Source organism: Eschrichtius robustus, chromosome 3, assembly GCF_028021215.1.
Source record: "Eschrichtius robustus isolate mEscRob2 chromosome 3, mEscRob2.pri, whole genome shotgun sequence".
NCBI classification, from domain to species: domain Eukaryota; kingdom Metazoa; phylum Chordata; class Mammalia; order Artiodactyla; family Eschrichtiidae; genus Eschrichtius; species Eschrichtius robustus.
The window spans coordinates 155920238-155939506 of NC_090826.1; the positions used below are offsets into that span (position 1 = coordinate 155920238).

The following is a 19269-nucleotide window of genomic DNA, read 5'->3' on the forward strand; positions in this document are numbered from 1 at the left end:
TCCCGCTCGCCGCAACTGGAGAAAGCCCGCGCAGCAACGAAGACCCAACACAGCCTAAAATAATAAATAAATTTATATAAAAAGAAAAAAGATCATCGGCTGTTAAAAAAAAAACCAAAAGAAACCAAACGTTCCTGGAGAGTCTATCAGAAGCAAGTCTCCCTGGGAACACAAGCTGTTCGACAAGTTTCTGCCCCCAAGAAGTCACAGTCTGATGGTGGAGGGGCATAGACAGGACAAACACGTGATACCCCTGGGTCTCCAGCGTATTTCCTCCTGTAGGTTTGGCTCGCAGTAGGCGCTCTGCGAACGGAAACGGGCGCTAATTAGTATCATGTTCAACGCCAGTCCGCAAAGAGGCCCGTGGGTCTGTGCGAAAAGGAGGCGCTTTTTCTCCCCGGTTCAGGCCCTGCAATCGCTCCCCAGCGCGCCTGGCGGGACGGCGCGGGAGCATCCTGCCCGGCTCCTCCAGCCCGGCTCCTCCAGCGTCCTGGTCCCCGCTCGGCGCGCGAAGGGAGGGGCTCGGGGGCGCGCACGCAGGGTGTCGGGGGCGCGCTGGCCGCCCGGGGACGCGCACGGGCTGGTCTCTGCCCTAATGCGGCGGCTGGCGGCGAGAGGCGCTGCAGGGGACGCTGGGGAAGTGGCGGCGCCGGCAGCGGACAGCACCGACTGCACCCAGGGCCGGAGCCCGAGCCCTTGCAGGTAGGCGAGCGCGAACAGCAGAGAAGTGGGGGTGGGGGTAGAACGGGGGTCATGGAAACCCATTTAGCGACACCCCCTTGTTCCCGCCCTCCTCTGTCCGTCTCCATCCCCTGACCTGTCCCCATCCCCCTCCATCCACACCCCCGACCCTTCTCTCCACGCTGTTACCTGCCCTGAATCCATCGTATGTCAATATCTGGACCCCACCCCATCCAGCTCCCAACCCCGTCCGCCCCAACACCTTTTCTATCTCACTGGCTGCTTCCCCTCCCCCTTCCTGCACCTCACTCTCTTCCCCTTTTCCTTCTGTCCCTGCCTCATCCCCGAGCTCTGCCCTTACCTGTTTACCTCCACACCCCGCTTTGTGTGACCCCTGTCCCTTCTATTTTTCCTACCCCGCACACCAGGCTCTCTCCTTGCCCTCCCTGCTCTGGTCCCCAGCTCATACCCCCATCACTCTGTGTGCCTGTCTCTCCATCAGCTCCCTCACAGCTTCTGTCCTTCTTGGGTCCCCTCTGCATACCCTGTCCCAGCCCCTTCCCAACTGCCTCTTGGTTTCCTCCTCCACCATCTCAAGAACCCCATCTTCTCCCCCTTGGCTGTTAGCTGGCCTGCCACCCATCGCCTTCTCCACCTGCCCTTCCTGGTGCTTTTGTAGCCACATGGCTTTTACCGAGCCCCCCTCCCTGCCACTGGGCCCTCCTTCCCTGCTTGGGGAGGCCTAGGGCTCTGAAGGCCCTATGTACTCGCTGTTGCAGAATCCACTTATAACTCCCTTCTGTATGTTTGATCCTATTCATGGCTTGGGGGAAAAGGATGCTGGGTGTTTGTAGGCCTCTCTTATGTTCCTCTTCAGCTACTCTCTTCCCCTAGTTGTTCAGGTTTGTTTCCTAGATGCATGGGGGCCGGGGGGAGGTGTTAAGCATAGGGAAACTAGGACCCTTGGGGCAGGGGTCCAAGGAAATGGCTGAGCACCCTCTTCCTGATCTTGATCTGAGCCCTGGGGATGCAAAGGCCTGGATGAGGAGCCCCACTGAAGGGTTGGAGAATTTTGGATTTTAGAAAGGATTCTTCCTCAGCCTCCAAGTCAGCACTTTGGCATCGGGAGCTGTCATGAGTGTGGCCCATGGGCTGGGCTGAGTGGGTAGAGTGCTGAATCACCTAGTCTCTGGTCCCCATGGCAGCCCCTCTCTTGCCCTGAGCCAGGTTCTGTTCCTCATTCCTTCCTTGGCATTTGGCAGTGGTGTGTGTGTGTGTGTGTGTGTCTGTGTGTGTTGGGCAGAGATGCCTCCTTCCTCAGTCCAAAGGAGTAGATGACAATGTACCTTTTCTGCCTGTCTGTCTCCAGGCATGAGGGCCTGGTGTGTATTATCTACCCTTGGAACTGTGATGAGCCCTGCTGGGCCCCAGTCAAATCTCCGGCAAGGGCAGATCACGGGGCCTTGAGACCTGGTTGGGCAGGAGTTGAATTGTTTGTATGGAGCTGGAGACCAGCAGGTTCACAACCCACCGAACTTGAAACATACGTAGGAGAAGCCCAGGGAAAACGTGTGTGGAGACCCTGGGGATTGGTCATGCCAACTGTGGGAGCAGCGGGCAGGGAGAAGAAGGAAGGCAGAGACCTGTCTCCCCTGGTTTGGGGATGATTGGATCTGGTGGATTTGCATTGCAGGAAGAATTAAAGAAGATGGGGGTGGGGTCTGCTATGCATCTAATAATTCTACCTTTTGTCCTGACAGAGCGGGCACTTCTGAGGGAGTAATTCCTTCCTCTTGTGTTGGGATTCAGCTGAAGGTGTGTGTGTGCGCGTGCATGTGTGTGTGCGCATGCGTGCGCACGCGTGTTTAGAAAGAAAAAGAGAGAGAGAATGAGAATGAATAGCACAGATGAGGAAAGAGACTCACTCACACTTAGCCCAGAAATTGTGTTTCCTGTGAAACAGGAAATGTGAAACAGGGCAGCCCGATTCCTGCCCTGGGGACCTCAGCTAAAATCCCAAGTCTTAAATTGGAGGTTAAGAGCAAATTGCTGACGGATCCTGTCCCTTCTCCGCAAGGCTCCCTCACTTCAGAAACATGAGTGGACTCCTTCAGCTCATGAACAGCAACTCTGAATGGGATTCAGGCAGTGCCCAGCAAGGGGTGGAGGGGCGGGTGTGCAGCTGCGGGACTGGCTGTCCTCTGCTTTGTCAACCTTCTGTGCCCCTCCCATCGTGAGTGGGGATGGGGCAGGAAGCTTCCCCTGGCATCAGCGTTCCCAGAGCTGCCAGCTTTTCCTGGCCCAGGGAGGAGGCATCACCTGGACCCGTCTCTGAGAGCTGATTGGATTAAGGTCCTGACGTTGAAATGCTTGATTGGTTAAGTGGGGGATTCTGATAACAATGTACACATCTCCCAGTTCTGTGCAATGCATCTCATCCCTCATCCCTTGTTTGACATCACAGAGGCTACAGCAGGGATACATTGAGGCACACAGAAAGGGAAGCCAGCTCCCTGCAGAGCTGGAGCAAGACCTGACTAGCTCCCTGTGGGCTGATGCAGGCTGGGCTTATGGGGCCGGGCTGGATCTTTCAGGGGTACATTGAAGAGGTAGCTGGTATCTGGGGGTTGGGTTCTGGCTTTGGATATCCAAGGGGCGAGGCATAGAAGGTGGTCCTATTTCTGCAGTGACTGAGAGACAGGATTCCAAGGCTCCCATCACTCTGTTGTTGCAATGTGTTCCCTTCCCCTGGTGCCACTCTCCTCCAAGACCATCCAAGACCTGGGGTGTGAGGATCATCACTTAGTCTTTAGAAAAAGAATTTCTTAGGAAACTAGAAAGAGAGAGGCAGAGAAGTTCAGTTTTCAGTCTGTTTGGCCTGGGAGAAGAAGGGAGAAGGAAGTAAGAGGAATTTAAGGCTGGTTACATACTTATTCATTCAACAAATACTAATTAAACCCTAGAGTGTGCTGCTCTGCTAGGTGCTGGGGTCATAGAGATGAAAAGAGTCTCTCAGGGCTGCCAGTGTAATGAAAGAGACAAGTAATCAGACAAATAACATAGATAAGCTTGAGTGAGGACATGGGGACAGGAATGATGAACAGCAGCATCTTTCACTCCAGTGGCATCAGCACCCCCTCCTCCACAGCTAGGAAGAGGGCTGGTTGATGTTGTCAGAATGGTGGTTCAGGGCTGACCTGGAAGTTGAATGTGAGGGAGAAGAAGGTAAGATGCAAGATGTTACCAGATCCCCAGCTTGAGGGGGAAGAGGGGATGTTCTGTGTGCAGCTGAACCCTGCTGGCTACTGCTTCAGCCTGAAGGGGGAACTCTGGGACAAGATCGAGGCTACTCAACTCTCCCATTCCTGTTTCCTAAGCACTTGTATTTTAGGGGCAAAGTGTGGTCAGAATATGCTTAGAATGTCAGAGTGAGTCAGAGGAAAGAGGCCCGGGGGCTGATGGAGAAATAGCAAGTTCAAGTATGTGCTCAGAAACAAGGTGAGTCAAAATATTGTGAGCTCTGACATGGGTGGAAGGGTCTTGGAGTCCTGGGAGGTCAGAGTCAGGTGGGAGTCATCAAAGAGGTCCAGATAGGGGAGAGGAGGTTGATAGTGACAGGGGAATCCTTAAAAGTTACACTCGAGCACAGGTCACCATGAACATCCATAGCTGAACTGGGAAAGAGCCTAAGGATAGAGACAGCCAGCCACACCTGTCTGAGGAATGCCTCCCCACCCCCCCCCCACTACACATCTGATTTAGCTCATTTCATTAGTGTGTCCTGAGCCTTTGAAAATGTCCTAGGAACTAAGCTAGATGTTGGGTGTGTAAGTCAAGTGGGAAACACAGAAATGAAAACAAATTAAAATTCGGTACAAGAAATGCTCTACCGGAGGTAAACGGATTCCTGGCATTGTAAGAGCATGGCTGAGGGGTCCCAGTGGGCTGTAGGACCTGGGATGATTGTACCACACTGTTTGGATAGACCCCTGCTTTGGCTAGAGCAGCCTGATGTCAAACTTTTGAGCGTTTACTCCAAAGGCTCAGCTAGGGCCCAGGCCTAGTTGCAAGGACAGATGTTAGATGCATATGGCCTGGTCCTTGGGGCTGCAGGGAAGGGCTCTGGGAGCTAATGGCTGTGCTGGGTGCTTGAGCAGGCACTTCCACAGCTTTGCTGACCTGGGATATTGGTCAGACTGTGCCAGCCAGCTTGAGATTTCTTGAACTACCCTCCTTTCCTTAGGTTTTGAGACAAGCTAGGAAAAATAAAAGTGGCGTAATACAATAGTCGTCATTATAGAGTGCTTACTATGTGCCAGGCACCCTACTATATGCTTGATGTGCATCATCTTATTTCATCTTCATAAGGGTTAACGCTACAAAAACAGTATTGTTAGGATCCTGGTTTTACACATAATGAAACAGACCCATAGAGGTTGTGATTTAAGATTATAGAACAGTGAGTTGCAGAGCTAGAATTTAAACTATATTAGTTTGACACCAAAGCCCATGCTCCTCTCCTGTGAGCTCTCTGACCCTGGTAGGACTAGAATGTTTTATCCACTTGTACAAGGCTCTCTAGGAAAATCTGTTAGAAGGGCTCAGTTAGCATGCATTTTTCAGTACCTACTGTGTCCTTCTGAAGGATACAGAAATGTGGTTCCTGCTTTCAAATAGGGGAAATAAGATGGAAACATGTGAAAACCCTTGGGAATAATACAAGACATTGTATAATTAAGTCTTCAGACCCTGGACAGTAAAATTGCAAAGGAAGGAGTTATGCCTCAATATGGTTTTTGAGTCAGGGAGGTGACATGGCATCATAGAAAGTGCTCAGCTTTTGACATCAGACAGACCTGCCTTCAAACCTTGGTTCTTTCACTTACTGGCTGAGGAGCTACAGTTTCCCAGTCTGTAAAATGGGAGTATTAATATGAACCTTGCAGAGCCATTATAAGGATTAAATGTGATAAGGCAGTGAAGGGCCCAGCACCCTCCCTGGCTGGCAGTAAACACTCACCAATGCTCTTCACAGAGGGGTGGGAATGGAGCTGAGCCTTGAAAAATTGGTAGAATTTTAATAAAGAAGGGAAGATGAGAGTTTTCTAGATAAGGGAACCCACAGGGGTATAAGCAAATACTTGGTGGGTTCAGGTTCTCTGGGAAAGAAGTGACTTGCCTCACCCTGCCTGCTTTCCCCAGGTTCCTGCAGTACAGCCTTATAGAAAAGGACACCTTCATGAAAACCGTGAGGGGTTTATGTTTTACTTCCAGCCCCATCATTAACAGAGCTTAAATGTGTTTCTCTTTCTGTAAAACTAGAAGATTGCTAAAAGTCTCTAGTCGCAGAAGCCTGTTCTCTGGAATTCATGTCATTGATTAATTTCTTGTCTTGCCTTTCCTCTCCCCAAAGCCATGAAAAAGTGGGAATGCCTGGGGCCTGGTGGGGTCATCCCCTCAGGCCGTCGTCATCCCTTCCTGACTACTGTAGCTCCCCTCCTCCAGGAAGCAGCTGCCTGAGCATCTGCCTTCTCCTTCGGCTGCCCCTCTTCACTCTTCCCTTCCCAGGCTGGGCCAGCCCCTCCTGAAAGGCCTCCCCAGCAGCCCCTCTCCCCGTCATTATGATGCTAATCGTGTTGTTAATTTTTCTGAGATGCGGAAAGAAAGCTCCAATCTGTTCTAATGAATTTAATTAGAGAGGGGCTTGGAGGGCTTCAGAACCTCTTACCAGGATCACAATAAATAGAGTTAACGAGATAAACAGCTTGGGATCAGCGGCTCAAGGGTAGGAAGGGAAGATTTCTGACTCAGTCCTAGAATGAGGAAGCCCCTGGCACTGAAGTTTGGAGGAAGGCTGTGTGAGCAGTTGTCCTCCAGGCGGTTTCCCTTTGGGGCTCCTTCTGCCTGCCCCACCCAGCCCCATGGACATAGTTGCATATCTAGTTTTGTCCTTAGGTGACGTGACCCTCTGGAGAGGTCTTAGCATTCTCATCATCATCACCAAACATTTATTGAATGTGGGTAAGGGGTACTGCACCATCTTCTGGAGCAGAATTGAGGCTCATGAGACCTCGTCTCCACCCTAAAGGAGATAAGAGATATATATTCAAAACTAAGAAACATTTGCTAATTCCAGACAGTAAATGCTAGAAGGATGACAGGAGATTATATTGGGCTTAGATGATCTGGAAAAGCCTCTTGCATGGGTCTTGAGACATCAAGACTTGAAGACTTAATGGTCAGAGCTGCTGGAGGAGGAGCAGATTCAAAGGCACGAGTGCGCAAGCGATGTTTGAGTCACGATGAATAAATGGCATGGCTTGGGTGGTGGGTGCGTGTAATTCCCTGGTGAGGGAACAGTATATTGAGACATAGTCATAGAGGATCCTGAGTAATGGAGCCTTTACTTTTCTAGCCTGGTCATACTGGGGTCTCACTGCTTTCCCTGTCCGAGCACTTAGGATGGTTGGCTTGGGGAAGGGCTTAAGACAGGATGATTCTGGCCTTCATGCTGAACTCACTTTCCTGGATCCAGTTTAGGCCAACTGGGGTAGGTTGACCAGATGCTAAATTTTGTTCTCAGATCTTATGACTTTCTGGGATGAGAGTGAATGGCTGGCAGAGCACTTCCAAGGACTTTTCCCAGTGATGAGAGTTCCTTCTTTACCGATGCTGGCCAATTTGCTTTGGCACTTTTTTGCAAGTATTCAGTGGCACCTTCCAGTTCCAGGGTCAGTGAGTTTCATAACTCATCCCTTTATATTATTTTCCACTTTTATTTATTTATTTATTTTTGACCTTGCTCGGCAGCCTGCGGGATCCTAGTTCCCTGACCGGGGATTGAACCGGCACCCTCAGCAGTGAAAGCTCGGAGTCCCAACCACTGGACCGCCAGGGAACTCCCTCATCTCTTTATATTATTGAGTTCTTTGAATGTGTGTGTGTACATGTATATGTGCGTTCGTGTGTGCATGCTGCTTATGTTATTGAAATTATTCCAACTAGATTCTCATTCTAGTGTGATCTTTATTTGCAATACAAAAGTTATTAAACATTTCTGGGCCTTAATTTCTCCATGTGCAAGAGGGAAAGAATCATCCCTGTATCCTATTGTATGTAGATCCATAAACTGAATGCTTTGAGAATAGTATTTTAAACATGAGGAGGTACTATAACTATCATTTTGACAAGAAGTAAAATATTGAGCTGAAATTTTAAGTCAGTTCTCTCTCCCCGTTGGAACCTCTTGACTTGTAAGACTAGTCAGAGTTTTATTTGGGGGCACCAACAAAGATTATGCTTTTTGTTATTTTCCATAGTCTATCTGGGCTTATGCATAATTAGTAATGGAGTTAGTACACTGCTGTCAGGCGTTGGTTGACCTATCCATGCATGTTTGTATGAGAGACATTGTTACAATGCTACGGTTATAATACCCATTGTGTGGTATTTTTCCACATGTTGGAGGTGACATGTTCTTTATGAAGGAAAATGCCTCTGAGGCCACAGGCAATTTTCCTATGCTGACGTGGGCAAGGACAGAAACTAGATCTCTTTCTGATCATCATCACACACTGAGTGGAAATGAAGCCTTTGTGACTCATGTTGGGAGCTAAACCAGGGTTCTCTGGCTGATCCCAACTCTGAGCTGTGCCTTGGTTTGTTTTTACACAATGCTCTTTAGTCTTTGAAGCCTTTATTATGAGCAGAGCACACTTCTGGGTGGCAATTTGTTTTGAGAGAATCTCATAGAATGTTAGAGATGGTTTAGTCTAAGATCATTATTTTACTGATCAAAATGGCTAGTTTCTGGCAAAGTCCATTCTTCCACATACCAGGCCACTTTAAACACTATATATGAACCTAGTAATTGTACAAGAGGGTGTGTAATCAAGTTCCTTAAAGCATGATCTAAACTAGGAATGCTTTGAGATGTCAGAGAAGAGAAGATATCAATGTAGACTAAAGTCCTTTGGGAAGGTTTTGAATTGAAACAGGGGCTGGTCTGGGTCCCTAGGGATGGGTAGGATTTGAATAGATAAAGGTAAGGGAATGGCATTTCTGGTGGGGTAAGGGAGCAGAATCAAAGGTTTAGAGGAGGGAACTTATACTCAGGCACTGAATTGGCCAGGCTGGAGCAGTGGAAGGTACAGCTGGAGGGACCAGCTGGGGCCAGACTCCAGAGAATCTTGAATTTGACTAAGGAGTTGGACTTTGTCTTGGTGAGGAGCATTTAAGCTTCTTAGCTGAGCTTGCTCTTCCTCTAAAGACAAGATTGTGGTGTTAGGAGAAGTGAATGGGAAACCCCTTCACAGGCAGTGGTGTCTGGGGATAGTTGCTTCTGAAGGGTGGAGAAAAGGGGGAGTACTGGAACTTTTAAACACTTGTTGGCTGGTTGGGAGCTTGTCGCTGTCCAGGGTGCTGAGCTGCCATCTGCAAGATTTTTCTCCCTGGTGATGCCAGGTTAAAAGGTAAAGCCAGGGAATGCATGGAACCACCCAAAAGGGATCTGGAAAACTGTTCTGGCTAGGACTAGGTAGCATGTGGGCTTTCTGGCAGCAAATTGGTCTGCAGCATCTGACTTAACAATCCTTGTGATGAAAGCAAAAGTTTGGGTTGGGGGAAACTGGTAACGGCCCTTTTAAGAAGGAGTGACCATGTGTGTGCACATATGCATGTTAAAATGACCCAATTTGTAGCCCTATGAACTTTGCCTTAGAGTCTTTGTATTTACATGAGACTCTCAGCACATTGCTTCTTTCATTGTGAAAGAAGCAATGTGCTGGAGAGAACAACAAAAGTTCCCAGAAGACCCTACTCATTGCTTCAAATGAAACATCTCAATGTTCAACATTAGTGCTGTCCAATAGAGCTTTCTGTGATGATGGAAATGTTCTGTATCTGCACTGTCCAACATGGTAGCCACTAGCCACATGTGGCTATTGAGCACTTGAAATGTGGCTAATGTGACTGAGAATTGAATTTTTAATTTAATTTAAATAGCCATGTGTGGCTACTGTATTAAACTGCGCAGCTCTAATGTCAGAATCCTTGCAATTTGCACTTACCCTTGCATATTTGTCCCTCATACCTAAACCTCTTTGACTTAGAGTAAAAATGGACTGTTGAATGGGGATGAGTCTGACACATTGCTGGAGAAAACCCCAAGCTGAATCTGAACTGAAAGTCCACGCCTGGCTGTGAGTTTTGCCCTTTTTTATTGTCACAGTGGGGACAACCATGCGTGACGCACTGCGGTTTTCCTTTCAAGGGCAGGGAGGAGGCTCCTTGGATTCTGGCTCTGGTCCCAGGGACCTGATCCGAGACTTTTTGGAACCTTGAATGGGCAAGCAACGCAGTGTGTATGGCCCTGGACACTTGGCTTTGTTGTGAGGTGGGGTACAGATTTTGTGCTGTTACATCAGATGTTTGTGGGCATCCAGCAGAGAGAAGTTCCTGGTCTTGATCCATCTCCCTTTCTGACTGTAGGCATTTCATCTTGTTTACCTGGTATGGTGGATGTGGCCCAGGATGGGGATGTGGGTCAGTCGTAGAGATACCAGAGGGGGAAAATGCTTTAAAATGCCAATTAATAAGCAAGTAATAATAACCTGTCAAAAGACTGGAGCAGAAAATTTCCATTGTATAGGCATGTGCCAGTGCACATATCCTAAACACGTTTGATTTCTTTGGGTCTCAGGTCTTAGGCTTTCTATGTATAAGTCTGGTTTCCTAAACCAGAGTGTGTGCTTTTTGAAGCCATGCCTTACAGTTTTCTTCCATAGACTCTCAGTGTTCTGATAATCTTAATAAATGCCTGCTTGTTGAGTAGCTCTTTGTTAGCCTGGAGCTATCAGTTTGACTCCTAGAAAATGTGTGTGCATGAATACAAATAATATTTACGAAGCCCCTGCTGGGCATAAGTCTCTGTACTTGGTACTGTGGGCAGTGACAAAGGAGGAGGCAAGGATGGTTGATCTCAGTCTAATGGGAGAGCAAAGGCAGACATGTGTGAAAAATTATACACACACACATCTGATAGACAGAAACAAAGACTGAAGTGGTAGGAGGGATACAGAGCTGGGGGAGGGGTGCAGGATGCTGGAAGGGTCATTTTATGTGTGTGTCTCTGTCTGGCCTTCTCTTGAGGATTCCCTCCTTCATGAGGCTTAGCTGGTACCAGCCACCCCCATGCCTGCAGTGACAGTGCTGCCTTTATGGTGGATCAGGCAGCTCACTGTCTCGCTGGGGCTGTGCCGAGGCGCTGCTATCCTGAGCTTGCCTCTTCTGTGGTGAAGACACTCGGGGGGTGGGGGGGGTGGGCAAAGACTGTGTGGAAGAGGAAGAAACTCCTTTTTTTTCTTGTCACTGAAATGGTAACAGGGTCCTGCTCTCAGATTCCCTCCTGGTCACAGAGGGGCTTGTTGGGACTCCAGCAGCTCTGGTACATGGAGCCCCATGATGCAGGCTCAGGTGAGGCTCTGGAGGCGACGAGAGAAGCAGAGCTTAGTGACGTGGCTCCCCGAAGTCACCTGAGCCCCCTGCTCTACACTCGAGGGGTGTGCCCTGCCTGTTGGGGAGCAGGTGGGCTGCATCTCCCAGCTGGGGCTGGGGAGGGACTTCTCTGGTTGACTCACAGGGAGGAGCCTGCCCTTTCCATCCTCCACGAGCACATGAGTCACCTGGGATCTTGTTAAAGTGCAGAGGCAGAATCAGTAGGTTTGGATTGGGCCTGAGAGTCTGCATTTCTAACAAGCTCCCAGGTAATGCCAGTACTGCCAGTCAGCAAAGCACACTCTGATTGGCAAGGCCCTAGACGTGTGTTCTCAACCTGGCAACGAGTTAGCCTCACCTGGGGAGATTTTAAATGTGCTGATGCTGGGACCCTCTCTATGCCAAATAATTCACAATCTCTAAGAGTTGGGTCTCGGCACAGGAATGTTTAAAGGTCCCCCTGGTGATTCTAATATACAGCCCAGGCTGAGAACCACTGGCTCTCTGGATGGTTTTTCTCCTGCCTCTGATCTGCTTTTCACCTGGCTATTCCTTCCTTACCCCAGGAGATGATAAGTGCCTCGAAGGCGCAGAATGTCTTACCTCACCAGCCCTGCCCCACAGCTGTCCTCAGTCAGCATGAAGGTGGTCGGCGGCTCGCTCTATCACTCTGGCCACTGCTCCCATGGATGTACCACCAGCCATGAGGGATCAAAGAATGTGGCTGGCTTAGAGCAGACCAGTGCTACTCCTAGAACCAGTCAAAGTGGGTATCCAGTCCCTGGATCCATGCCCAGAACATAGTAAACTTTCAGGAAATATATATTGAATGGATGATTATTCCAGTGTGGGGTGGCAGAAAGGGCACTGGATTAGGGATCTGAAAACCAGACGGATTAGGGATCTGAAAGGACTAGAGCAAGTTATCTAACCTTCTTTAGCTTTAATTTTCTCAATTGTAAAATGGGGACAATAATGCCTACCTAATAAGACTATTTAAATAAGAATAATATAGGAGAAAGGGCTCTATAAATGCTAGTGTTGTACAGATGAGCGATTGTGTAAGAATTCATTTTAAAAGTGGCTGGCTGAGCTATAGGTATTGGTCTTCCAACCCTTGTTCTACAGACGCTCCCAGGTCCCACCATGTGTGCCTCTGTCCACAGGAAGCCAGGGGCTAAGGGAGGGGCTGTTGACCAGACACCTGCCCTGTGTCAGGGACTATGCTAGATGCTTGGCTTTTGTCGTCTCATTGATTCATCACAACCTTGGACTGGATGTTTATATCCATCACGTGGAATAATGGTTGCTCAGAATGGGCCCAAAGTAGGATAGCTCTAAGCGGCAGAGCTGGCATTGGATCTGATTCCAAAGTCTCCTAATCCTGGCTCATTAGCCAATGGGCAACTCTGAATTCCAACATGGGGCTGATGGCCCCTTGTTTGAGAATTTTCTGTGTCTGGGAGTCACTTGTATTGAAGAGTGAGGTAAGAGTCTGGGTAACACAGAAACTCCAGTCTTCTGTTAGGGAACGTTAGGGTCCAATGGCACCGAAGTCTTCTGAGTCTTGGCCCACAAGGCACTGTAGAACCACTGCTCTGAGTCTTCATCAGGCCCCGAGGCGGAGGCTGTGACACTTTCCGCCCAGAAGAATCACCATCTGTCCCACGGTCCCCTCTCTGCTTGACAGAGCCACTGAACCCAGCTCTCGTCTGTTTTGCCTGCCGAGGTTTACCTTTCATTCTGGTGCTAAAAGAAAATGGGAACATAAAAGGGGACAATCCCAGGAGCCTCCCTTCATCCACACATGTAACATCAATAGAATATTTTCATCATCTTGTGCTCGTGCTCCTATCCTGCGGTGTGTGTGGGGGGGTCTTCTCCAATAGATTTAGCACTGAGAGGAGATCCCAATGTCTGTTGTTCTGCCCACCTCTCTAGCTTCAGCAGTGCTGCAATTATGACAAGGACACATCCTGGCAGAAGTCATCCTGGCTAAGCTATTCAGTAAAAGAGCGGGGGGCGGGTGGTGCTGAGTTGCATGGTCTGCCCAGTTATGGAGGGATCCACCTAGTCCAGATGCTTATCTGTCTTTACCTGGAAGAGTTCTTTAACTCAGGATCTTATCACATGTTAGCTGAGTCTAACAGAATCCACACTGAGAAAGAGATATATATATATATATATATTTCACTGGGACAGGAAACTCAAGCATGACTACACAGGCACTACACATATCCCATGTTGGGGCTTTGGATATAAATTTCTGCTCCTCACTGAGAAATGACTAACTCTCTGTTCATGTATCTGGTCTACATTCGTCCTCTTGCTGTGTTCCAATTTGGCTGATTTTTTTTCTTATGCATTCCATGAAATTCTGTGCTGAGATATTGCTTTCCTATATCAAAGCCAGTAGTATTACAGCATCCAGACCTCTCTTAAGCTTTGTTTATGAATTGTTCAATGTTTACTTTTAAGTGCAGAGTGTTTATCCACTGTGTTGCTTCAATATTTTCTCTGCTAAATCTCCATTTTATATTTTGGTTTTCCTTTCTCTTTCTCTCTGAGTGTCCCTAGGGCTTTCTGTTTCTGAGAACTCTGTTTCCTCTCTCTGGTTGTGCATGGTCATCATGCTGCCCCTCTGATAAGAATAAGGACTTCCAGTTAGGCCTGGGCTAAAAAATGAATCCCCTATCACCCAAAAGCTTGACCACACACGACCTGTCTGTGTGACACCGTTAAATACCCTATCTGACTGTAGAGGTCTGGGGTCTTAGTGCTTAATCTTTTCACTCCCACGGACGGTGGCTGTTCCAGCACAACCTTTCCTGGGTAGTTTAGGAATCAGCGTGAGCCTACTGGGCTTCTGGGACTTGGGTGGGTTTGGCTGGTGGGCCCCAGGTCTCTGGCTCTTTTCCTTCTTCATCTGGCTGCCTTCACAGCAGCGGAGGCTTTTATGATGCACGGACAGTTGGGGAATGTGGAATGTGCAGGTTAGGGGGAAGTCAAGCTAAAAGGAGATGTAGCAAAAGACTATGACGCTGTGTTGCTGGATCCTTCTGGAAAGTTCTGGAAGGCTGGTGTGGGAGTGGGGTCAGGGCCCCATTCCGAGTCAGACTGGGAAAAACCTCTCTGAACACATCCCATGGTTCCCCTGCATTCTTAAACCTTGAAAAATAAAGAGAAAGCTTTTGGATGGCACCCTAAAAAGTTACAGTGGGGGCTTCTGAGAGCAAGAATGCTTTGTTTCTCCACAGGCTGGTGACATCATCTGGGGTCTACCCAGATGCTGGTATGTTGGGGACAGACCAAAACAGGCCAAGGACTACTCAGTGGTGGCTAAAGATATTCTGCTGGCTTGGACTGTTTTTGCTCTAGATCATTTATCTGCTTTCTCCTCTTTCTGCCCTCCCAGGTTTGTTTTTCTCAGCTCCCAGTGTGGAATGCTCAAGGGCATGCATCTGGTCTTGCAAGTAGAAGATAGTGCAAGAGCAAGGGCCTGGAATCAGGCTGCCTGGATTCCAATCTGTCTCTCTATTCACTAGTTGTGTGATCTTTGGCAAATGACTTAAATCTTCTCTAATTTTCATCTGTAAACCGGGGAGTTAAATCGTGCTTACCCTGCATGGATTTGTGAAGATTAAATTAGATAATGCACATGAACCCCTTTGCATAATGCCTGGCAAATAACAAGTAGCCGATGAAAGTGAGCTGCTGTTACTTCCCCGCCTTCCCTTCCTTATAGTAGCTTCATGCCCTGCCCTATTCAAGTACACCTAACAACTTTGGGGAGCAATCAGAAAATAGTTTTGAGCCTCAAATAGGTGCTCATTTGCGTGCTAGGTACTATGAGAATTACAGTGGAGAAGGAAAGGCAATCTTTGCCCTCAAAAACCTTGCACTCCAGTTGAGCAAGCGTACCAGGCAGCCATGCATGGTCAAGATGACTAATTACACAAAGTAATAAAGAATAAATGCAAATGTATGGTTTGGACCACATAGCTCTTGGAGTTTAAGAGAGAGTTCATTTTAATCTATGGTAGTTTGGAAGACTCAAGGAGGAGATTTAGAGTGGAGCTTTGAAAGACAGAGCTCTTACTCTTTCTGTGCTCCTAACAAGCTCATTAGGGAGTGTCTCCAAAGGGGAGGAGGTAGAAATTCAGAAGAAATGGACAATCCAGTTATCCTCAAGCCCTAATTTTCTAATTTCATGCTGGCCACACCTATAAGGAAAAAGGATGGTGGGGAGAAAGAGGTGACTTTCCTGAGGCACAGACACAGGGAGGAAATCAACACAAGGTTAGTCAATGAAACAGAGCTAGAAGTGAGACCACGTATCAGTCCAGAGTATGAGAGTTCATTTCTTATAATAAGCCATCTCAGTTCCCTAGTTTTGCTTCCTGTAATCTACTTGTGTCCTTATCATACCCTTGCCACACCAAGTTAATACCCTGAGTTAATGTATCATTTCCACTGTAGAGGTGGGGAAACCAAAGCATAGAGAGTTGGGTGACCGGTTCAGGAAGGAGCATGAATCAGAGCAGAGCCAAGCCAAATTATCTACCTGTGGATTCCCAGTCTGGCTCTCTCCTGAGCTTCTTCTGGGACACAGGTCTCAGCTGGTGTCTAGCATAAGGCAAGCCCTGGATCCCTAGGGGGATGGAGAGCAGTTCAAGCAGCTCTGGCCCAGAACACCATGTGACCATCACTGCACCCTCCCAGCTCTGGCAGCGTTTCAAGTCCTGGTCTCAACAGCCACGGGACTTGGTGGCCAGGCCTGGGAAGAGCCCATTGTCTTCTTGCATGACCACTGGCTATGTGGCTGCTGGCTAGCTTGCTTGTTCAGTTTTAATTTGTTTTGTGTAGGCTGCTCTGAGCCCTATATTCAGCTGCAGCTGGGCAGCTGGCACCTGCTCAACCTTTGCCCCAGTCTATCCTAGAATTCTCCATGGTACTGATGGAAGACTGCTGGCTCTGTGTGTGTAGGGCTGGGGGGCAGGGGAGGAAGGAAGGTGTTAAGCTTCCTGAAAAGTAAATCTCTTTCTCTACTGGGCACTCATTCTGGGAGGAGATAACTCAAGGCTGATATGTGACTGTCTTTTGGGAGCCCCTGTGGTTTTCTTCTTTCAGGTGTGTGTAAGTTGACCTTGGTTATCAGCCTGACCACCAGTGGGAGGACAGGAAGTGTGCTATGGTCATGGGTTCTAGGCATTTAGCCGCCTGTGACCTCCCCCATCCCTGGTTGTTGTCATAGCAGCAGCAGCAGTAGTAGTAATAATAGGAAGAGTGAGGTTAGAATAATGGCAGCTTCCATATACTCAGAGCTGATTATGTGCTATGGGCTTTTAATAGGTGTCTCACTCCACACTCACTTAGGAAGTATTTTCAGTGGCCTTGCTTTACGGGCAAGGAAAGGGAAGCACAGGGAGCTTGATGGCTTTTTTCTGAGGTTGCTCGGCTAGTAAGCTGTGTGGTCGGGGCTTCAGTTCAGACCCTTCTGGTTCCAGTCAGATTCTGTCTTACTGAGCTCTTAACCTTCGGTGTTCTCCTGAATGCTGAGAAGATCCTTCCCTGCCAGAAAGTCCACTGTAACCCTGACCACCACCCTGTTCCCTCCCGCTGGAGTAAAAGGCACAGGTCTGACCAGCTGGTGGATTCCTTGGTTATGGGGAAGCCTTAGTATCTCATGGGTTTCTTAGACATCTGAGCTTGGGGAGTCCCTCACTTTGCACAGGAGGAGGATGAAGCCTGAGGAAGGGACTCGCTCAAAGCTGGCAGCAACCTAATAGCAAAGTGAGGAGCAGAACCCAACCTCCCGGCTGGTAGCCCAAGGTTGTCTCACCACCGTCTGCTTGTAGAGCACCTTTGCTGCCCCACGCCTCTCCACCCACCTACCCCAGATGCCAGTGTGAGACAGTGGGGAAGGGGGAGGGCCAGGCCGAATTCTCTTTTTCCCACTGGGCTACTGACTTCCATAGGCAGGGGAGAGTCCCGACTAGCTCTTTCCCCCAGAGTCCACCAGCCTCTTTTCCTTTGTGTCGGTTACCCTCTGGTGCCCTTGGGAAGTCGGGGGGTTGTAGAGGACTTGACTCTTTCCTGCCACTCCCCACCCCCTTCTACCTTTTCTCTCCAGAAAATTCCACAAACCCAGTAGGTTATGAGAGACTCTTCCCTGGCCCGGTGACGGATGCACTTCCATCTCCATTTGAAGACAGGCCACTTTGTGTTTTGCTTCTTTCCCTATGAGCAGTAGGCATGGGGGGTAAGCAGTAGTGGTGGGAGTTGTCAGGTTTGTCTCTTTCTGAGGTAAAAGCTCACAGGATCCCTCAATTGCATTCGTCTCAGCTATGTTGTTGATAAGAAGATGAATACACAGGTGGAGGGCAGTCTGGGTCTTAGGGACTCATTTCTGGCTCTGCCTTTGTCTTCCCATCAACCCACTGGAAACAGTGATCATTTCCCCATTTCCCAGAGGGACACACTGAGACTCAGGGACTCAGAGCCCCAACCAGGGAAGTCTTGAGAATTCATCCTGTCCTTCTCATGCATCCTGTCCAGGAACTGACGCTACCTCTTAGCAGGGATAGAAAGGCTCAGTGGGTTGGACACAATCCCCTTTGTCATTAGTTTTTTAATAACTTGTATTAAAGTAAAGCATATATACAGTAAAGTACAGAAATCCACATTTTATGTTTCTTAAATGTTAGTTTTCTGGTTATAAAGGTAAAAGTTATAAAACTTGAAAAAATTTACAAACAAAAACCCCAATCACTTAGAAATAAGAACCATTAAGTTTTTTTTTTTTTTTTTTTTTTTTTTTGGTACTTTACCCATTTATTAGCTGACAGTTCTGTAGGTCAGAAGTCTGAGACTGGCTCATCGGGTTCTCGGGCTCGGTGTCCCCTAGGCTGATATCAAGGTGTTGGCCTGGCTTCATTCTCATCTGGAGCTCAGGGTCCACTTCCATTGGCAGAATTCAGTTCCCTGTGGGCTGAGATCCCCATTTCCTTGCTGGCTCTCAACTGGGGGCCGCTGTTGAGAACCATTAAGATTTGATGTGCATGTTTTCAGTTGATCTTATCCTGGTTTGAGAGTTATTGCCAGAAGTCGGCTGTTGGGGACAGAGGACAAGGACAGGGGTCTTGGAGGGTCCTTTGCCCCTTCTCAGGATGTTTCATTCCTGGTCCCAGCTACAGCCTAGCTTCTGATCTTTACTTACTTACTTACTTACTTACTTACTTACTTACTTACTTATTTATTTATTATTAGCTTCTGATCTTCACCTGCAACTTAGAAACATTATCATCCCTGCCCCAACTGTTAGTAAATCAAATAATTAGCAATAACATCATGCAGGCCATTATTTGAATGACCCTGCATTGTTCAAAGTACAAAAGTCAGGTTTGACACGTTGGGAAGAGAGTCCTAGAGCACTTGAGGGCAGGTGTGGCCCAGGGAGACCAGCTGGCCTGGGTAAATGCTGCGTGTTTACAGACGTTTGGATTGGTGTCTGCCTCTAGCCTGCTTCTCAGGCCTCCCTTTGGGGCTTATTGAACAAGGCTTGGAGGGCAGCAGCCACTGAGTAGGAGGATGTGGCCTCACTCTTGGGCCCGTCAACCTCAACTCTTTGCGTCTGAGCCTCCCTGCAGAGATCGGCTTCCATTGGGGCATTAAGTCATTTTACGTGGAGTGTTCAGAAGAGTACTTGGTGCTGCGAGAGCTCTGCCAGCGTTCCCGGATACCATCGTCATCCAGACCACTGTCTCATTATCCAGGCTGGGATAGAAACTGTCAGAGCTGCAAGGGACCTTAAACACAGGCTACTCTTTGAGTCTCAGACTTCAGCCTGCATCAGAGCGCCCTGGACGGCTTCTTAGAACACAGGTTGCTGGGCCTCACCCCCACAGTTCCTGAGTCAGGCCTTCTGGGGTGGGGCCCAAGAATGTGCATTTCTGACAAGTTCTCAGGTGATGTTGCTGCTGGTTCAGGGACCGCATTTGAAGAACCGCTGATCTAACTCTTTCATTTTCGCAAGTGTGAGCCTGCTATAGTCTGAAAGCTTGTGTTCCCCCCAAATTTTATATGTTGAAAACC

At 48.5% G+C, this 19269-nt stretch overlaps 1 protein-coding gene across 1 annotated transcript in view; it reads left to right on the forward strand.

The window, feature by feature from the left end:
• The first annotated feature begins 631 nt into the window (after positions 1-631).
• The window catches only part of NFASC (neurofascin), a 188944-nt gene continuing 170306 nt past the window's right edge, over positions 632-19269 (forward strand). Inside the window, exon 1 of the mRNA XM_068538469.1 lies at positions 632-702. The gene's annotated coding sequence lies outside the window, so the exon portion shown is untranslated. The remainder of the gene's footprint in view (positions 703-19269) is intronic.